General features: G+C 37.5%; 1 protein-coding gene across 18 annotated transcripts in view; it reads left to right on the top strand.

The window, feature by feature from the left end:
• Positions 1-19,396, top strand: part of Pcdh15 (protocadherin related 15) — a 1,206,525-nt gene that overhangs the window by 446,871 nt on the left and 740,258 nt on the right. Inside the window, exon 1 of one of the 18 annotated variants that reach the window (XM_031346902.1) lies at positions 1,060-1,214. The exons of the other annotated variants lie outside the window; for them this stretch is intronic. The gene's annotated coding sequence lies outside the window, so the exon portion shown is untranslated. Of the gene's footprint in view, positions 1-1,059; positions 1,215-19,396 lie in introns of those variants that run through there. 18 annotated transcript variants of the gene reach the window in all.

A 19,396-nucleotide genomic window follows, 5' to 3' on the forward strand; every position in this document is an offset into this window, starting at 1 on the left:
AAAAAAAAAAAAAAAAAACAAAGCCTTCTTCCTTCTTTATTATTAAACAGATTATCTTCAAGCAGGAGGATGTTTAATAAGAAATAAAAGGAATATGGGGGGTGGAGAAAACAAGTAAATGTCAGGCACTGGGAGTGGTAAGCCCCTAATAACAACTCGCTTGGGCCTCCAGAGCTGCGCTTCCCAGTATTTATCCACTCATTAGACATTGTGCTGAGTTCTGACATTTAGATTTGTCTCCTCATGGAATTTAAATGAAAATAATGGTCTCTGGGTCTTAGTAGGTAATGCTATCTTGATCACTAACCCATGATGACTTTACGTATATAGGATTTGATAAGCATCAGTTTTATTCGATCTTCACTTGTATGTGTATAAATGATAACACAGAGCGTTCGTTCTTGGAGAAATGTGTGCTTTAAGGTCTGTGGTTAGTCTCATTGTTTTTAGTCTCAGTGGAAGCATGTAACCTCATTTGTTCGGATTCTAATAGCTCCTGATTGTGGGGCTTCCTTTACTGAAAGTGAGATTCATGTGTGTGAGATTATAATGAGTGCTAATTCACCTTCAGTTGACTTTCATGAAGCGTTAGGCAGCATGAGCTAAACAACAAGTGGTTAGAGATAAGACATGGTCTTTTTAAGTATGTATGAAGCTGACTTAAGAAGTCATTTGGGGATTATATGATGCGGCTGTGTTTATATTTACATTCTGGGACCAATTCTTTGTGTTTTGTTAAGTATTAAATCCAAGCCATTGTGCTACCCCTGAGCTACACACAGATATATATGTATATACGCACATATGTATATATGTATATATATATGTATATATGTACATATGTATATATATATGTATATATATACATATGTGTGTATATATATATATACATATGTATATATATATATATACATATGTGTGTGTATATTATATATATGATTTCACGTAATGTTTTCTTGGTATATTTGAAAGTGAAGATAATAAAAAGCAGACGTGCACATATGTTGAACATTTTTAAATTGATGCTTCTATTTCAGATATGATCTCCAAAGCATTCTCATGTAGACGATTTAGCTAGATCTATTCTTACCAATAAGATGACAAACCTAAATGGAGGTAGAAACTTCATTTGGATATGTGAATGATTTACCCTGAAACCTCGGATAGGACCCTCAGCCGAGTGTCTGGAGCATGATGCTGACTGTACCTGATTGGTGAGTGTGGGAAGTTACAATGTTTAATTCATAGTTTTGACAGTTCACATTCACTGATGAACACAGGTCTTACTCATTAAGAGGCACATTCTCACAATTAGGACAATCAAACAGTTATAAACCTTTGTATTTAATTTTTAATTCATGACTCCTTCGGCCCTTTCTCCTTTTCCGACAACATAGTAAGTTGATGTTTGCAAGTGATAATTGCATTATGCATTCTGAATGTAGTTATAAACAAAGAAAGTTTGAATTATTTATTTCAGCAAGTCAATCTTTAATGGGAGTGGAATTGGTTTGGCTGTGGCCACTACAAACAGAATAATTCCACTTAACAATTTGCGTTTGATATCATCTACTCTAAATATTCATTTTAATACTTTGAAACTGCTGAATGATCAATAAATTCAGGCTTGATTGAGACATTATATGTTGCATACACATGTGAAATTGCCATGTCATACACCAAAAGCTTGTGAAAGAATTAGGTCACTTGAAACAAGAAACTACTTAGGTTCTAAGGAGTTGCATACATGTGTTCTCAGTCATTTGGCAGCCAAGGGAGAGCAACTGGTATATGGTTGAAGACAGCCTTGACTATATCATCCCATTCTAGCCTGAGCTACAATGTGTGACCTCATCTAAAAAAAAAAAAAAAGTGACTCATTAAATATTTTAAATTTATATGAGATCCTTAAATATCTGTTTTATTTCATATTCTTACATATTTTTCAGTAAATAACAAGAAAATATAACTTTTAAGATAGATGTTATACATTAAATGTTAAATAATCACAGTAATGTTTGGGGGACACATAATTCTGCCAAGTATTTAATATGTAAAATTCAGATCTCTCTCTCTCTCTGTGTCTCTGTCTCTCTTTCTCTTTCTGTCTCTGTCTCTCTTTCTCTCATGATGGGCTAAAAGCACAGTTTTAGTTTTAGGATGAATGCATGAATTTTCTCATTTGCATATGCTGATGCTTCTCACATTTTATTTTATATTCACCTTATAGTCCTGACCATAATACCTCTGTGAGGAATTTGAAGGGGGTATTTTGCAAAACATTCAACTTGAATATTGATTTTTTTAAGCTGAATCTAAACCAACCTCTACCTGATGATCTTAAATGCCAAAGAAATGAATATTTATTAATGTGCCTAATTTCTACCCCACTAAAACAAATCTCTTTGCTTAGTGATATTCACATTGGCAATTTTGCAGTTTTGAGCTTCTATAAACTTTGTTATATAGCAGTTTTTATTGTCTGAACTGGCTCAAGACTATTGATAAAAATTGATTTAGAATGCCTTAGGTTTAATACATAACTTATATCATCAAATTCCTGATAAAGAAATAGTGAAATAGTCCTGGGACAGAAAGGAACAGTACAATGTGTATTTTGCCAAATTTGTCAATTCTGTGATATGATGTCCACAAATCCCCACCAGATTTGACAGGGTCAAGCCTATCTATCTAAAATAATTGATTCTCTTCTCATGTCTCTGCAAAAAAAAAAAAAAATCTTTCATAGCAGCAACATATGGACATTTAATTTCAAATATAAAATTAACAATTGGAGGTAGATTTTTTAAATATTCTGGCAGAAGCAGCCAGAGCAATGGAGATAAAATTGTTCTTCCACTGCCAAGTTCATAGCATCCTCTGTACCCATGTCCAGATGAGCACTTCTCAAGTATTAGAAGAACCCCAAGGTGGATGGCATGGCAGAGGTGTGGAGGTCACACCATGACACCTCAAGAGCAGGTGAAGGTTGAAAATTTTCCCAAGTAGATTTCAAGGTAGACAAGCTAATACCATTGACTTCTCATAAACATTCTCTGTGAACCAACTGACCACCTTAAGAATAAAATTTATGGTAGTATGAATATCACTAAAAGTTCCCAGGAGGGCAAATTCAAAAGAAAGTGCAAGATCCTGGTTCCTCCTTCCAACACCATGCTTCCAGAAATAAGACTCACAATTAAAATGTATTTACAAAGACCTTGGCCATATAGCTAGGCTCTTCTCTGACTAGATCATAACTTAGAAGAAGCAATTTATTTTAATCTACATTCTGTCACAGGGCTGGTTACCTGGGCACAGGTACCATACATCTGGCTCTTCACATCTTCTCTGGTGAAATCTCCCACCTTGCTCTATCCCAGAATTCTCTCTCCTCCCTAATGTCCTACCTCCTATTTCCTGTCTAAGCCATAGGCCATCAGATTTAGTATTGACAGGTGCCACATCCATAGAGACATAAGATATTCTATCTACAGTGCAAACCGAATGCCAGGAAAGACCGAGTGAATGAGGTCATGGAGACTGAGAAATGCCAGGAAAGACTAAGTGAATGAGGTCATAGAGATTGAGAAAGGAGGGATGAGCCAGTTATCCTTTTAGAAGCAGCTGGCAAAATGAGTTCACTCCATGAAATGTTGTTTCTCATGGTCATGTCTTATGGCATAATCAAACATAATACAATGATGTCACTGTGTGAAGCTGTTAGGACAGGGTCCTCCAAGATGTGGCACATACAATGCCCTTTCTGCTTATCTATTCTCTGAGCAACCCTTTCCTACAGAAGTGTCATTAGTAGTAACCATGTTATGGATGGATTGCTTGGTATGGTAACTTCTTGCTCACAACCAGTGATTTGAATGTCTAGCATACCTGTAAAACTGAGCTTTTAATCTTACCCCAGTTTGATGGTTTTAGATGTAAAGAGCTTCATGTGGTTATAGATTGTAGTATTCAACTGTGGGACCGCTTTCAACTGTTTACTTTTATCTGATGAGCAAACTAATAATAGAAAACCATAGAGCTCCAAATTAATTTGCCAGAGATCTTTTTTTTTTTTAGTATACAACCTAGTCTTTTTTTTAATTAGATATTTTATTTACAATATCTCCTTTCCCAGATTCCCCTCCAAAATAAAATAAAACAAAACTAAAACTAAAACAAACCCCCTTTTCCTCCCCGTCCCCCAGCTCACTACCCTATCCCCTCCTACTTACTGGCCCTGACATTCCCCTACACTGGGGCATAGAACCTTCACAGGGCCGAGGGCCGCTCCTCCCATTGATGACCGACTTGGCCATCCTCTACTATACATGCTGCTGGAGCCATGAGTTCCATCATGTGTACTCTTTGGTTGGTGTTTTAGTCCCTGGGAGCTCTGAGGGTACTAGTTAGTTTATATTGTTGTTCGTCCTAAGGGGCTACAAACCCTTCAGCTCCTTGGGTTCTTTCTCTAGTTCCTTCATTGGGGACCCTGTACTCAGTCCAATGGATGGCTGTGAGCCTCTTCTGTATTAGTCAGGTACTGTGTCAGAGCCTCTCAGGAGACTGCTATATCAGGCTCCTGTCATCCAGAACTTGCTGGCATCCATAATACTGTCTTGATTTAATGATTGAATATGGGAAGGATTCCCAGGTGAAGCAGTCTCTGAATTGTCCTTCCTTTAGTCTTTGCTCCATTGTTAGTCTCTACAACTCCTCCCATGGGTATTTTGTTCCCCCTTTTAAGAAGAAATGAAGTGTCCACACTTTGGTCTTCCTTCTTCTTGAGTTTCTCGTGGTTTATGGTTTGTACTCTGTGTATTCTGATCTTCTGGGCTAATATCCACTTATCAGAGAATGCATACCATGTGTGTTCTTTTGTGATTGGGTTACCTCACTGAGAATAATATTCTCCAGATCCATCTATTTCCCCAAGAATTTCATAAATTCATTGTTTTTAATAGCTGAGTAGCACTCCATTGTGTAGATGTACCACATTTTCTGTATCCATTCCTCTGTTGAGGGCCAGAGATCTTAAGAGCGATCTAGCTATACTGAAATGTGTACATCCCTGTTATGAAGAACTGACTGCACATAAACTAGTCCATATTAACAATGTAGCTGCCACAGCTTGCTTACTGACATGTTGACCCTGGATTGTAGAAACTTTGTCTCAAAGCTCCCAGAGGTTTCTACAGAGTGTAGACTTGATTGGGAACTCAACCTGCTTCTCAGGTTACTTTGTATCAGAATCTTCTGTGAACAGGTCACTTTTGTGAACCTCAGGTTGAATACTGATGTCTTATTCACAAGACAACCTCAGCAATTGAACTACAACTTTACTATGTGGATCTGCAGACTAATAAGATTTTACCAAATGTGCCATTCTCTCCAAAGTCACAAATATGAGGATAAATTGAATTTAACTAGACTCACCCACCATATCATAAAAAGGTTTTCATGTATGTGTGTGCTGCTTTATTTACATGTCAAATGATATCTCCTTTTCTGGTTTCCCCTCTGAAAAAAAGAAAAAAAAACTCTGTTCCCTCCCCGCTCCCCCTGCTCTCCAACCCATTCTCTTCTGCTTCCTGTCCCTGGCATTCCCCTACACTAGGGCATAGAACCTTCACAGGACCAAGGGCCTCTCCTCCCATTGATGACTGACTAGGCCATCCTCTGCTATACATATGCTTCTGGAGCCATGAGTCCAACCATGTGTACTCTTTGGTTGGTTTAGTCCCTGGGAGCTCTCCAGACACTATTGTGGATGCCAGCAAGTGCTGGCTGACAGGAGCCTGATATAGCTATCTCCTGAGAGGCTCTGACAGTGCCCAACTAATGCAGAAGTAGAGGCTCACAGCCATCCATTGGACTGAGCACAGGGCTCCCAATGAAGGAGGTTGAGAAAGGTCCCAAGGAGCTGGAGGGCTTGCAGCCCCTTAGGATGAACAACAATATGAACTAACTAGTACCCTCAGAGCTCCCATGTGTGTTTTTTAAGTATCCTCTAATTGGCATGGCTTAGATGGATTTAGGTTCACAATCACAGGAAATGAAAAGATGGATTGGACATTTGCTTAACCACTGCACCTTAGGATTGATTGTGCTCAAGGATGATCAGCAATACAAACTTTGTACTTTTATGCAGAGATGTTTCAGTATCATTCTAAGCATGCAGTATCTTGCATGATTGTTGTTAGTATTTGGAAACACGTATTTCAAGGTTAAAAAGCTGTCTCAGTGCACACATCTCTCTTTTAGAAGATCCAAGGTTAGTTGTCCGCACCCACCGTGGGTGGCTCATATCCATGTGTAACTCTAGCTCACCTTGCTGCCTGGCTCAACGCTTCACTTTTACTATGTACATTATGTGATACATTTTAAGAGATTGATGAGATGTTTTGGTCTGTTAGTCTGATTTTCTGAGAATATAGGCCTATGCGAGTAATTAAAATGATCATCAATAGCTTCTGAAAGGAGGTTACATTTTAATTGTCCTTAGCAGCATCAATTTACAGAAGTTTTGAATCTAAGTCTGATGTATTTTTAGCTATGGACATTTTGCTTCCAAAGAGTAAGGTGTAAATAAGTACAAAAGGCAGAAGACCTAACCTTCTGGATATACATTACAATCAGTCTTAGATCACAGCTGTATTTGCTTACTCTTCATCTAAGCAGGAAATTACAATACACAGGGTCATGAATGTAAATTTACTGATGTGATATTTGTTTTACAAAAATCAGTAGTGTTTATTTAGTCTGAAGCAGTTTTGAGAAAGTTCAAAGCTAATGATGAAAAGCTGGTAAGTAACAATCACGGCATGTAGTGTGTTTCTCTTTAAGCCTATCACACATACACTTCCGTGAATCAAGACAGGGAGACTCAGCCCTCTGAGATCAATGCAAGAAAAACCAGCAGCGGCATTTCTGTCTTCCTTTAGGGCACAAAGGAAAATGCTTTGTTACCTTACGGACAAGGGCACTGCTTTCAACTAATCTCTCTTGTTAAACTTTAAGTACCATCATTAGTTAGAAATGTGACATACAAAACTCAAGACCGTCTTGTAAGTCACAGGGTGGAAAAGTCTACTGAAAGCAGAATCTAAGCTGAGTGTGTGGGCAAAGGCGCCAATGGAAAAGGTATTTATGGGGCTTCTGTGGTATTTGCTGATCTTTGCTGTATGCTGCCAGGCATGCTGAATCATGTGGATAATTGAAGGCAAAAGTGCTTTAGAAAGATGTAAAGTAAGAACAAGTTGTCATAGCACCAAGAAATGGAAAACATATTTATCAGAAGCCTTTTCCCATGAGTTCTGAACAAGCGCAACCTATTCCTCTTGACATCTTTTTCCTCCTCTAAATCCTCCTTTCTCCTCTGCTCTTTAAATAAGATGTGGGGTGGACTTCCCAGCTTCACTTCTAACTCATGCGATGGATATAGAGATATATCAAACAGACACGTACTGTAGAATGGTATTAGATACCTGGCTTTAATTAAAGGGGGTACAATCTGCAACTCAACCATGGAGTTCCTGGCACTCATCCTTGCTGCGGTCACCATCATATCCTCACAGTCCTTTGCTAAGGATTGATCTGGGTATACTCTGGTGGTTAATGTGATTGAGCCAGTACCAGTAGGTAGGGAGAAAGCAGGAGCTGGAGTCTGTCATGCAGAGGACAGTGATCAGCATTTTCTCTGAGAACAGGGAATAGACAAATGAAGGTGTGAATCCTCTTGGTGGATATGGATTTGAGAAACATTCAAAAATAGTCCATCTGCACTGAAATTCGACTGCAGGAATGATATTAGTCCAGTGGCTATAGCATAAGGGTATTTTTGTTGGGTGTTTTGTCAGAGTAAAGAAGCTACATATACATACTCATTACTTTTTTAAAGATTTATTTTTTAATTTTTATATATTTGAATGCACTGTCACTGACTTCAGACACACCAGGAGAGGGTACCGGATCCCATTACAGATGGTTGTGAGCCAACATGTGGTGGGAATTGAACTCAGGACCTCTGGAAGAGCAGCCATTGCTCTTAACTGCTGAGCCATCTCCCCAGTGCCTCATCACATTTTCAAAGCGATCAGTTAATCTCATTTGCCTTTTAAGTCTGTCCTATTATCTATTTCTCCAGGATATACACAGATTATAATTTTAGCCCTGCTTAATCTGTTTCACTTTACTTCACTATTGAGAAGTCCCCTTTTGAATGACGATGGGGTGCTCTCTGGGGGTGACTTCATATCTTATATAGGTTCATTATTTTAGATAAAAAAATTATAGCATTAGGGTGAGTTTTCAGAATTACCAAAGTATCTACAAACACAGTGTGAACAGGAGAGAGTGCACCTTAGAATTCCCAAGGTGGAATTGGAAACTGAAGGTCATGGAAAGGGAGTTGAGGAGCTGACAGAACTAGCCACAGAGGGTAGACATGCTGTCCAAGGTTCTTGGGTAGGAGTGACTTGGATAAGAGTGAGCTGCTGAGGGACTTAACAGCACTACACAAGAGCAAGATTCCGGTGATTTGAAAAGACCAGTAGTTGATCACTTTTACTTTCATCCACACTATGACTCTCAATATGGATCCTCAAATTGATAAGATGTAGAATCACCTTGGGAACAAACCTCTAGGCCATGGAATCTGTCCATGGAAGATTATCTAGACCTGGTTTATTCACAAGCACAGAGCCACCCCAAATGGCTGGGGACCCCACAGTGTAAAGGAGAGAGCCAGCCAAGCTCAAGCATTCTTGCTTTCTGCTTCCTGGATGTGGATGCAAAGTGTGTGGGCCTCGGTCTGCCATTCCATCACCATCGTGATGGTCTATATGCTCAGAACTGTGAGTCTAAAGAATCTGTCCCTCTTAGAGTTGCTTTGGATGAATGTTTTGTCAGAGTAGAGAAGCAACATGCACACACCCACCACATGTTCAAGGTGATCACTTAGTCCCATTTGCTTGATAACTCTCTCTTACCATTGTCCATTTACCTAGGGTCTTTGGAATCTGTGCACGCAGATTATAATTTTAGCTCTGCTTAATCTGTTTCAGTTTATTTCACTATTGACATGCCCCCTTTCTCTTGAGGATGGGATGCTCTCTGAGGGTGACATCATTTTTTTTAACATAGGTCAATAAAACAAAGCCTGGACTCAAGTACTCTTGCCTGTCCACTTTACAGCCAGCTTGAGAAAAGATGGGTTAAGTAACTTACTTAAGTGTGCTCAAGCAGTATGGGGCTCAGGGAAGAGAGTGACTGTCTGCCAAGGTGTGTAGTGTGCATTCAATCCACACCTCATGCTATGTGTCCTTCGTCTGATGTGTAGCTACACACTTATTCAGAGTCTGTCAGGTGTTTTAAGAAATGCCAGGCATGTTTAGAACAATTTGGATTTAGAGAACGACAGAACAGATTGTACAAAGAAGTCTGTGTGATCTATAACAAGCAGACACATCAATTGCTCGCAAGCAGACATATCAATTGCTGGCTGTGGAGCATCATCAGAATTAACTAAAAGTCACACCTCACGACATTCATGCAAATGCCTTAATTCCAAGTGCCCACCATAGTGCCATGCCACACAGATTTGACACGTGACCCCTAAAGGCCACGACAAGTTAGAGTTTCTTTTTTAGTGGTATTGGAAATATGAGAGGATATGTTAGGTCATTACCGAGAATTTGTCAGATTCCTGATAGAATCGGGACATGGTGAGAAACTGGGCAGGAGTGAGTTGCTGCTTCCATCACATCAAATCTATGATTTACACATGCAACAAGCTTATGGCTCTTCGGCTGATGATACCCATTGGTTACCAGAGGAAGCTTGGTTTGTCAAATCTCTCTACCATGAAGTCACTTGTGTTTGCTTGTTTGATACCACTTCAAAATACTGTGTCTTATCATTGTTCACATTGATAAAGGCTCATATGATTCTTTTCATTATTGTCTGGGACTCACCAACTCTTTTGTTCACTTGCTTCATTTTCATAATCAATCATAGTCTTTCCAGTTCTCTTTAATATTTAAAGCTTTCTGCTTAGCACTCTACTTTTCAATATATTAGAAAACATTTTTGCATCTCTAATGAATCTGAAACAAAATATTGTACACATTACAAAAACAATTCTAAGTAGATATATGTAGATTATATAACATAAACACATTATTATACATTGCTTATTACAATATTTTAAAACCTATACTGCAAATATTAAAAGTTATATTTTTAGATTAAATAGAAATGTCATTATGTGTGTATCTTCAAATGTATTTTACAATATTAATTTTAAAAGTAGCTAATTTGGGACTGGAGATATTATTAGAAGAACTGAAATTTTCTGTTAATATTATTTAACCTTCTTTAAGCTGCATAGAATATCATAAAAATTAAATGTTATAAATCATTTTTTATCACAGTAAAGAATTACTTTTGTTGTTGCTTATGAAGCTTCTCATCACTGAAACATAGTACAATGTAAATAGTTTATCACTCTTTATTCAAAGCAACCTGGAGCTGGAAAGATGTATCAGCTGTTAAGAGCACATCGTACTCTTTGACAGGACCCAAATTGGTTTTCAGTGTTCTACAGCCTTTGTATCACCAGTTCTAGGAAATTTGATGCCACCTTCAGTCCTTGTTGGGCACTGCACACATGTGAGCACAACACACACACACACACACACACACACACAGAAAGAGAGAGAGAGAGAGAGACAGAGACAGAGACAGAGAGAGAGAGAGAGAGAGAGAGAGAAATGGATGAATGAATGGGTTTATGGACAAATGATAGATAGATAGATAGATAGATAGATAGATAGATAGATAGATAGATAGATAGATAGAGACAAATAGAATGAAATAGATAATTTCAAAAATCTAATAAATGCCCTCACTAGTGGATAATTGATGGTTACTATATGTTGTGCTTTGGCTACTAGTGGAAAAATACCTCTGCTCATGATATACTTATGGAGAACACTTTAACCATGTATTTTAACCATATACAACATATGATGAGAGCGTAGGAGGGAAGGAGGGAATTTACAAATTTTTCTGTCAATGATTTGATAATAGACAGGTGAAGATATTTTACAAATTTCACTGCCTCAAAGAAAATAGCACAATTTATAAAACCTTCAGTATGCTTCCACCTTTAAAGACAAAATATCACAAAATCTTTATATCAACCTGATCTGCATTCACATATAAAAGTGAACATATACCACTTCAAGCAATGTATAAAGCAATGTGTATTACTGCAGTCAACTAAAGAAAAAATCCGTCATGCAACCAAGTAGACCGAACCAAGTTAGTCACTCATTTTGAGGTCCCATTGCAGATCAGACATAGGATTATGTACTTTGTAAAATCTCCTTCAAAAATAGCAAGGTGATGTCATCCTACTTACTTTGAGATGTGGCATTATGGATTATTTCCCTGTGTGATTATGGGATTAGCTTCAGTTTGGGGTTTAAGTAAGATGTTTGAAATTCCAATAATATGTGTGGATACTGGGTTCCTATTGACTTTTCTAAGCCTGTGGTGTAGCATGGAGATTATTCTCCAGACAGCCAACAGAATTTCCTATTTTCCAATTAAAGGAGAAAAGATTCCATGCTTGAGACAACTATCTGGTAGGGATCCCGCTTTCCTATAGGATAGTTGGCAAAGGAATGTGTCTCCAGGAAGGAGTGTACATTCTAGCCCCACAATGTGAGCTCCTGGATGGAGATAAAAGAATGCGATCATATCCATAGCAAGCATTGCTATGCCAAATTAAAGTCAGTGTGAACACTGCATATATTAAGAATGCCTGATTTGTACACCAATTCCTACCAACATTGAACCATAGGCTATTCAACATTATACCTAAAAATTACAGGTGAGGATATTCAAATGTGTTTAGAAATTCATGAGTTGACAGTAGTCTCAGTCTTCTGATCTCCAGTGTGATGGGAACTCAAGATGAGAACACGGGAGTGCCTACTTAGGGTCATTGAGGAAGGAAGGTTCACGTTATTGTTTTCCAACTCATGAAAGTAGCCTAAGAGAGGGAAGGAGTTTCTTTGAAGTGTACGTATCTGTTACATATTGGAGGCACACCTTGACTAGAGCCAGTGTGAAATCCAAAGATTCAGAAGCAGACTAAACTGAGGATTCCCTAGCAGTGTTTTTGAGTTGAAGGTGAGCTAATTCATGGGATCAGAGTGAAGGTGGGTAGTCTACAGGGCCATCCACATGGATCAATCAGATTTATTATTCATCAAATGTTGGTTGTAGATACCCAATATCCTTAGTATCCACCAATTTTAATATTGCTTCATAAATAAACAGGCCTGTGTGTTCCCTAGAGATGGCGGAATTGATGATGGGGACATGACTGGTTTTATTTATGAATTGGACCACAAGAGTGGTGCAGTCATGACTGAGCAATGGTACATTGTACCAAATACTCTAATTTTTAGAGAGTTTTATACAAACGTGTCCTGGATCATATTCCCTTTGCATTTTCTCCAACTTCTCCAAGGTACACTGCTCACTTGCCAATTTTGTGTGTTATTATTTATTTATTTGTCTATTCTATCTGTCTATTCTTTCTGTCTGTCCATCCATCCATCCATCCATCCACTCATTCATTCATCCATCCATTCATCTATCTAGTAGAGACTACCTCAGAGCGGCAGCTGTCCTGGTCCTCTGGCTCGTACCATCTCTCTGCTCCCTCCTAAGCCTTAAGGGCAGTGTTGTGTTATAAATAAATTAATTATTATAAGTATGGATTTCATTCTCTGATCTCTGCATTATGACCAGTTGTAGCGTTCTGTAATGACCTTCCTCTGACTCCTAAAAGTAAAAATTCTTTGATGACAGGTGAGAGCTATACCTCCCTGTGGTTACAAGAATAAGTATTTTGGATGCAGTTAGGAAATTTACTGGTTTAGAAAACTGCCTGGACTAAGTAGTCTTCTAAATTCTGTGGCTTCACCAGCAGAAGTGACACCACATTTTTTTTTGAGTTAATATTTCTAGATCTATACTCTGCTCCCATTATTATTGTCTGTGTTCTCAAAAGAAAAATATTTCAACACTAGCATTTCTGTATTCTGAAAAAAAAAAAAAAAAAAAAAAAACAAAAAACAGACTCCCCTGTACTGTGAGAGGAATACTTTGTGCTTTAGATGTTTGGAACAATTCCTGCCTGATTGCAAGTTTACAAAATTAAACAAAGTGAAAATATATAAATATATATGTATGTGTGTGCATATACATGTGTATGTGTATATATATGTGTGTGTGTGATTGTGTGTATAATGTATATACATAATATTCAGAAAACAAAATATTCACTATTGTCTAATAAAATGGGACTCAAGCTTCTGGGTAAAATAACTCCTTAAATGTAAATTACAATGGAAAAAAAAGGAGATTTAAAGAATAAGATTCTTAGAGTTCATAGTCTAATGAATCAATATGTAGAGTGTATGCAAGCTGATATTTTTTTCACTCATAGAATATAAATTTTTGTTGCTAAAATCGCATTTAAAAACACACTTCATAAGGTCTGGTTGCAAAGACAACCACATTCATTTTAAAATATAAATTATGACTAATAATTTCTAGTATATTTTCAACTTGATTTGATCAAAATATTCTACATTCTCCACAGAAAAGACCATACATAGGTTTTTGAAGCTGCCACATATTTTTTCCTGTGAATTTCAATTTAATTTATTGTGGTGCCTTTTTCATGGATTCAGCTGAGAAAAAAAAATAAAGAGTAACAACAGTTCAGAGGAAGCAATTCTCACCAAATTCACAAATCTCATTTGGCAAAGTCATATTTTATATTTATTGTAGTGTGAGCAAATGAAGCTCAAGTAAAATTTAAGCCCCCTGAAGAAAGTGCTCCCCCCAAAAGAGTCCACAAAGGAAGCCAATGTAGTCCACTGTCAGCATGTCATGACAAAACTGGTTATCAGATTTATGCAATTGTTTTTTTTTTAAATTTATACTGGATGCTTAGTGTAAGATACAGAAAATTGGAGAAGTTTAAAAATGTGAAAATAGTAAATGGATCATCTTAGTCCCTTCTTCTGAAATAGAACACTATGTACCACCATGACAGAGGGTCGAGGAAGACTTTTGTCATGTCTTTGAAACTGAAGGGTTTAAGGAGACTTCTTATCATGTAAGGGGACATTGAAAGACGACAAGAGTTTACTGCATTTTAAAGAAAATCTATATGAATGGTTAGAGCATCCAAAATATAAACTAGCATTTTTGTTTATGATTATAATGCCCTAAAGATATTATTTTAGAGTAGTTGATTTCTGGTAGAGAGATATATTTTACAGTAGGAGCTAAGTAGGTCCATTTTCAGGCTGTGCCATTGCCTACTGTAAGGGTCTGTGAGTTGTCATTCTATGGGGAACATATTTTCAAATCATGTGTTGTTTGTATAAACCACAAAACTGCAGCCAGCTTAGGGAAAACTACAAAGTAAAACGAGCAAGGAGAACAGCCAGAAAGCTTGGATGAGCTGTGCTTGTCGGGTGCCTTTCTCCTTATTTAAGTTTTAAATAAAGTTTGGGAAATAATGATGTGGAGAAGAATATAAATTATTTTAATGTATCAAATTTCATTTCCCTCCAAACTTGTGTTTTCATGTATTGTTTAACTAAATTCTCTGAAGACAACAATGATTTGTAATAAAGAAGAGAAATAGCCTACCATTGAGAAGTTTCTGTCCTATCATTCAACAGTCTTTGTATCTTTACCCAGGATAATGAAATGAAGTTGTTGAAAACTCAATTTTCAGTCTCCAATTTACTCTTTATTTAAGTACATTATCAACTCTGGTCATCAGGAATAGATCATTTTGGGAACGGCTTATGTCTGCTACTTGGACAGAGAAGAAAACAGATTTCAAAAGACAAGACAAACAACTTCTATCAGCATTTACCCCTGCTTTTGTTTCCATACTCTGGGTTATAAGCCCTACTCATTTTAGGATTTCTGCATATCTAAGATCCCACCTGGCAACTAGACAAAGAGAACTATGGTCCTACAAATATCCCCAGTACCTGTGCATGTTGCCTTCATTAACAAACTGAGTACAACAGATATAATTTAGGTTTCGGCCACCAAGAAAGGGAGATGATTATATCTGGGCATGTTCAGTCTAAACATGAGCCTTAAAAACACAGTGCCACCTCTATCCATAAGCAAAAGGCAAGAGGTAGCAAAAGAACAATCGCAGAGACGAATTGTAGGGAGGATGAATTCAATGCCCTACACCTCCGGCAGGATCTGAATAGACAAAGAAGGATCCAGAGGTAGAGGTAGCTTATAACATTATCCAGTGATGAAATTGTGTGACCCCCCTGCTGTAGAGCTCGGATCAGACTCCACTGAGAACCTGTATGGGATTTCTGAAGCTCACAGGAAGGTCATTAGTAAACTCAGCACAAGGACCACCATGGAGGGCAATGCTGTAGGAAGATCCTGTTGCAGCCTACTTGTTGTGGTTGTTTTCAGGAGTCATTAGTGTAGCAATGTAATACCAATATGTGAACATCTGGAGATCTATGTACAGCAAGGAGTCTCTGACTTATCGCTGGATTAGCAACATAGCCATGGGTTGGTCTTCAAGATCCTCACTGTATTTAAAGATAACTAAGTTTAGAGATAAGGTAATTAGAGTATGCTAATTATACTTATGTGCATATATACATGCATCAAAACATCAGATTCTGTATAGTAATTATACGTAGTATTTAGTTGGAATTATGTCAGTAGAGCTAAAAAAAAAATACAGTACTTGCATCAATCTGTCTCCATAACTAATGACGATCATAAGGATATAGTCCAATAGTTATTCTTTTAAAATCTGTCATTCAGGGGCTGGAGACATAGCTCAGTGGTTAAGAACACTGGCTGTTCTTTCAGAGGTCCTGAGTTCAATTTCCAAAAACTACATGGTGGCTTAGAACCATCTAGAATGGGATCTGATGCTCTCTTCTGGCATGCAGGTGCATTGCAGATAGAGCACTCATTTATTAAATAAATAAATCTTTAAAAAAAGAAATCTGATATTCTGTGATAATATATATTAAGTGTGTATACGTGTTTTCTGATCCTGGGAAAGAGGGGCAAACACCAACATCCCTGAATGGAGAAGAGTAATGGCAACTATGAAATCCTCTGAAATTAACTTCATATAACAAAAATAAAAGAGGACAAACCCCAAATCATTTTTTTCTAGTTCTTTATCCTTGGAATTTACAGAGTGAAGGTTTAATTCACTCTCTTCTGAATTTATGTAACTATGACGATTCAGTTTTCTAAATGAAAAGTTCATTCATGGATGTTTCCGAGTCAAAAGCCAACTGTTTTCTTAACTTCTTGCTTGGCCTAATGATAACGTGTAGCAAGGAGTGCCATTATGTAATTCATCTGTAGAAAGGAACCTTTTCTTTCTTTGATGAGCAACTTTATTGTTTTATGAATCACACTGACCTGAGGATGTAAACTATACTTAGCTTATGAGGTCTGACAAATGTGAACACTAGCAAAATCAAGAAGAAACTATTAATATGTGTTTTTAAGGCAATTAATTTTTAGACTGTATTTTAAATTAAAATATAATCACACCACTTCCTACCTTCCCTCTGTCCAATCCTTTTTATGCCTCTCCTCTCAAGTCCCTCATATATCCTTCTACTCTCTCTCAAATCAAAGACCTCCTTCTCTTTCGTATTGTTACATAATTATGTGTGTAAATATTTATATACCACCTGCTGGGTCAATTTTTGGTTGTTTGTATGTATCAGGAATGAAGCTTTAAAATAACTTAAAGCCAGCTGCAAAAAAACAAAACAAAACAAAACAAAAACAAGCAAGCCAAAAACTTAATTTAATATATTCTTGAAAGCTCTACTGTAATCAGATAAAAGTTCCCCTTGAATCCAGTGCTGCAGAAATAGCACTATCCCCTCCTCCACTCCACTCTACCCTCCTCTTTTGAGTTCCCACTTTCCTTTTGTCTGTTCTCTTTGCACATGTTCACGTTTAAATTTTTATGTCTTTCATTTATGTTCCTATTTTATAGCTAGTATAATTTTCTTCCAAATATTTCCAGATGCATAGCTGTTTTTCTTTCAGTTGAAGATAAGCAAGCCATATAAAAAACTATATATAACAAAGAGAAACAAGGGCAGTGCAGGGTATGAGTGTTTTGTTTTGGGGTAGAACATGAAGCTCTAATCACAAGACCCAACAGTGCTTCAACCTACGGTCAGGATTGCTTCTGATCGTAATGTGAACATGACCATCCCTAACTATGGGATTATGTGATGGTAGCAATCTTTCTCCCCACTGTAGCTTTATAAAGGATAGTGTTCTACCCTCAAAGAAAGAATCTTTACTTCCAAGATGGCACAACCCTTGGCAGCTTAACACATCTTAATCCCTGCTTCATAAAAATAGTCTTTGTTGGATTTTTTTTCCCGTGGGAATCGTGCTGGTGATATGTATGAATACTGTCTTGACTGAGAAGAGCACGCAGTATGGGTGATGACATTGAGTTATTTATGATAACACAAAGGATGTTTATATTATCTTTTAATGTATGCCCATCGTAATCATGAGTATACATTTAAAATATCCCAGAAGCTTACAAAGGTGGTTATGTCTTCCTAGAGTGTAGAATATAGGCTTTTCCTTCATATCACCATGAGTTTGAATGTCTAAATCATCGCCATGAATTATCATGCGTAAACCTTTTCAGAAAAAAACAATATTATTTTGTTTATTGTGTGAGAATTTTATTTGTGTGTTTTTGAGAGTGAATGCTTGTGTACACACACGTACACTACAAACACCTGTGATACCCATACCCTAGAAGAAGGTGATGACCTGCAGATGAAGGTTCAACCATCTATAGCGATAATATGTGGATGCTAGGAACCAAACTCTGGTCCTTTGCAAGATCAAGTGCTCTGAAATACCAAGCTATCACTCCAGGCTCCAAATTTGCCTTTCTATCTTATTTGCAATCATTGTCTCTAGTCCTATTATTTTTCTTAAAGACCATTAAACAGGCTTTTAGAAGTATAGCACTATATATAACTATTTCCCCATTAAATATTAGTGTTTGCGATCTCAACACAAACTGATGGGGAATCCATATAATTAGATAAAGAAAAACAAAAAGTATTGCCACAAATACCTGCTCAAAAGTTGTATGGAGAACACAATGATATCCTAGTGTCTGGGTTAGGTTGATCTAAGGCAGGAGAGAACATTTTGCTCTTTGACGTTGATGATGTAGATGCCATTCATCCACCCATACTACACGGAGTAGCATTTTTCCTTATGGAAAGCATAAATAACTTTTGTGGGAAAAGACCCAGCTTCCCTTTTTATCAGGCATCTTTCTTTAATCTCTGCACTTCATTCTACACACTGCCCTTTCTCACTGCAACTGTTTTAATGAAGTTGCTCATCCCTTTCCCCATTCATGTACCGAGAGACGTATTCCTCTGGATCCTGATTGGGATTTGTTCTGACAGGCCTGTTGGGAGCACAGCATGAAGGTCCTGCACTCACAGATCTCTAGAGAAACCAGACATGTTAAGCACGCAGGATTGTCTTTCCAACCGGGAAGATGAATAAAACCTATTCTTCCATCCATAAAGCTGGAAATTGGAAGTGATTAACAGATGGTGGTATGCATTATCTATTGGGTCAGGCCGTATCAAGATCCAACAACCAGGACCAGAGGTGGCTAGTAATCTAAATGACCCTTACATCTATGATCTCCTCAAACCCCTACGACCAGGACCAGGCCTGAACTTTTTTTAGGGCTTTAAGCTAGCATAGGCAGCCTATCTCTAGATACCATTTCCTTGGAAGAAATAACATGTACCTTGAGTTACATTTCAATGTAATTACACTACCTTGTTCACTGGGAATTATATTAGACCAAACGAGCATTTTTATTTATTTATTTATTTATTTACTGTGTTTAAATTTGTTGGGAATAACCCCCTAGGCATTAAATTCCCCACAGCTTGACCCAGGTTGATGGAGCTCATTCCGAACTGAGTTTCCATTCTTGTCTCCGTAGTTCACTTCCCTGCTGTCATGACCACCTGTAGGGTCCCTCTCACATGCCTTCTTATCTCATTATGTATTTCTATCTTGGACTAACTACGGCCAAGGATCATAGAAGATGCTAAGAGGTTTAACTGTTCAAACCGCTCAGCTTTATATTATTTGACAGCTACCAAAGAGATTACATGAAAACAGTTTGCTACAAAGAGATCTATTATGTAAGAATGGTAATTTGAAAATACGTTTTTTGGGGTTTTTTTTT

This window comes from Mastomys coucha, unplaced genomic scaffold (genome assembly GCF_008632895.1).
Source record: "Mastomys coucha isolate ucsf_1 unplaced genomic scaffold, UCSF_Mcou_1 pScaffold3, whole genome shotgun sequence".
Classification (NCBI taxonomy): domain Eukaryota; kingdom Metazoa; phylum Chordata; class Mammalia; order Rodentia; family Muridae; genus Mastomys; species Mastomys coucha.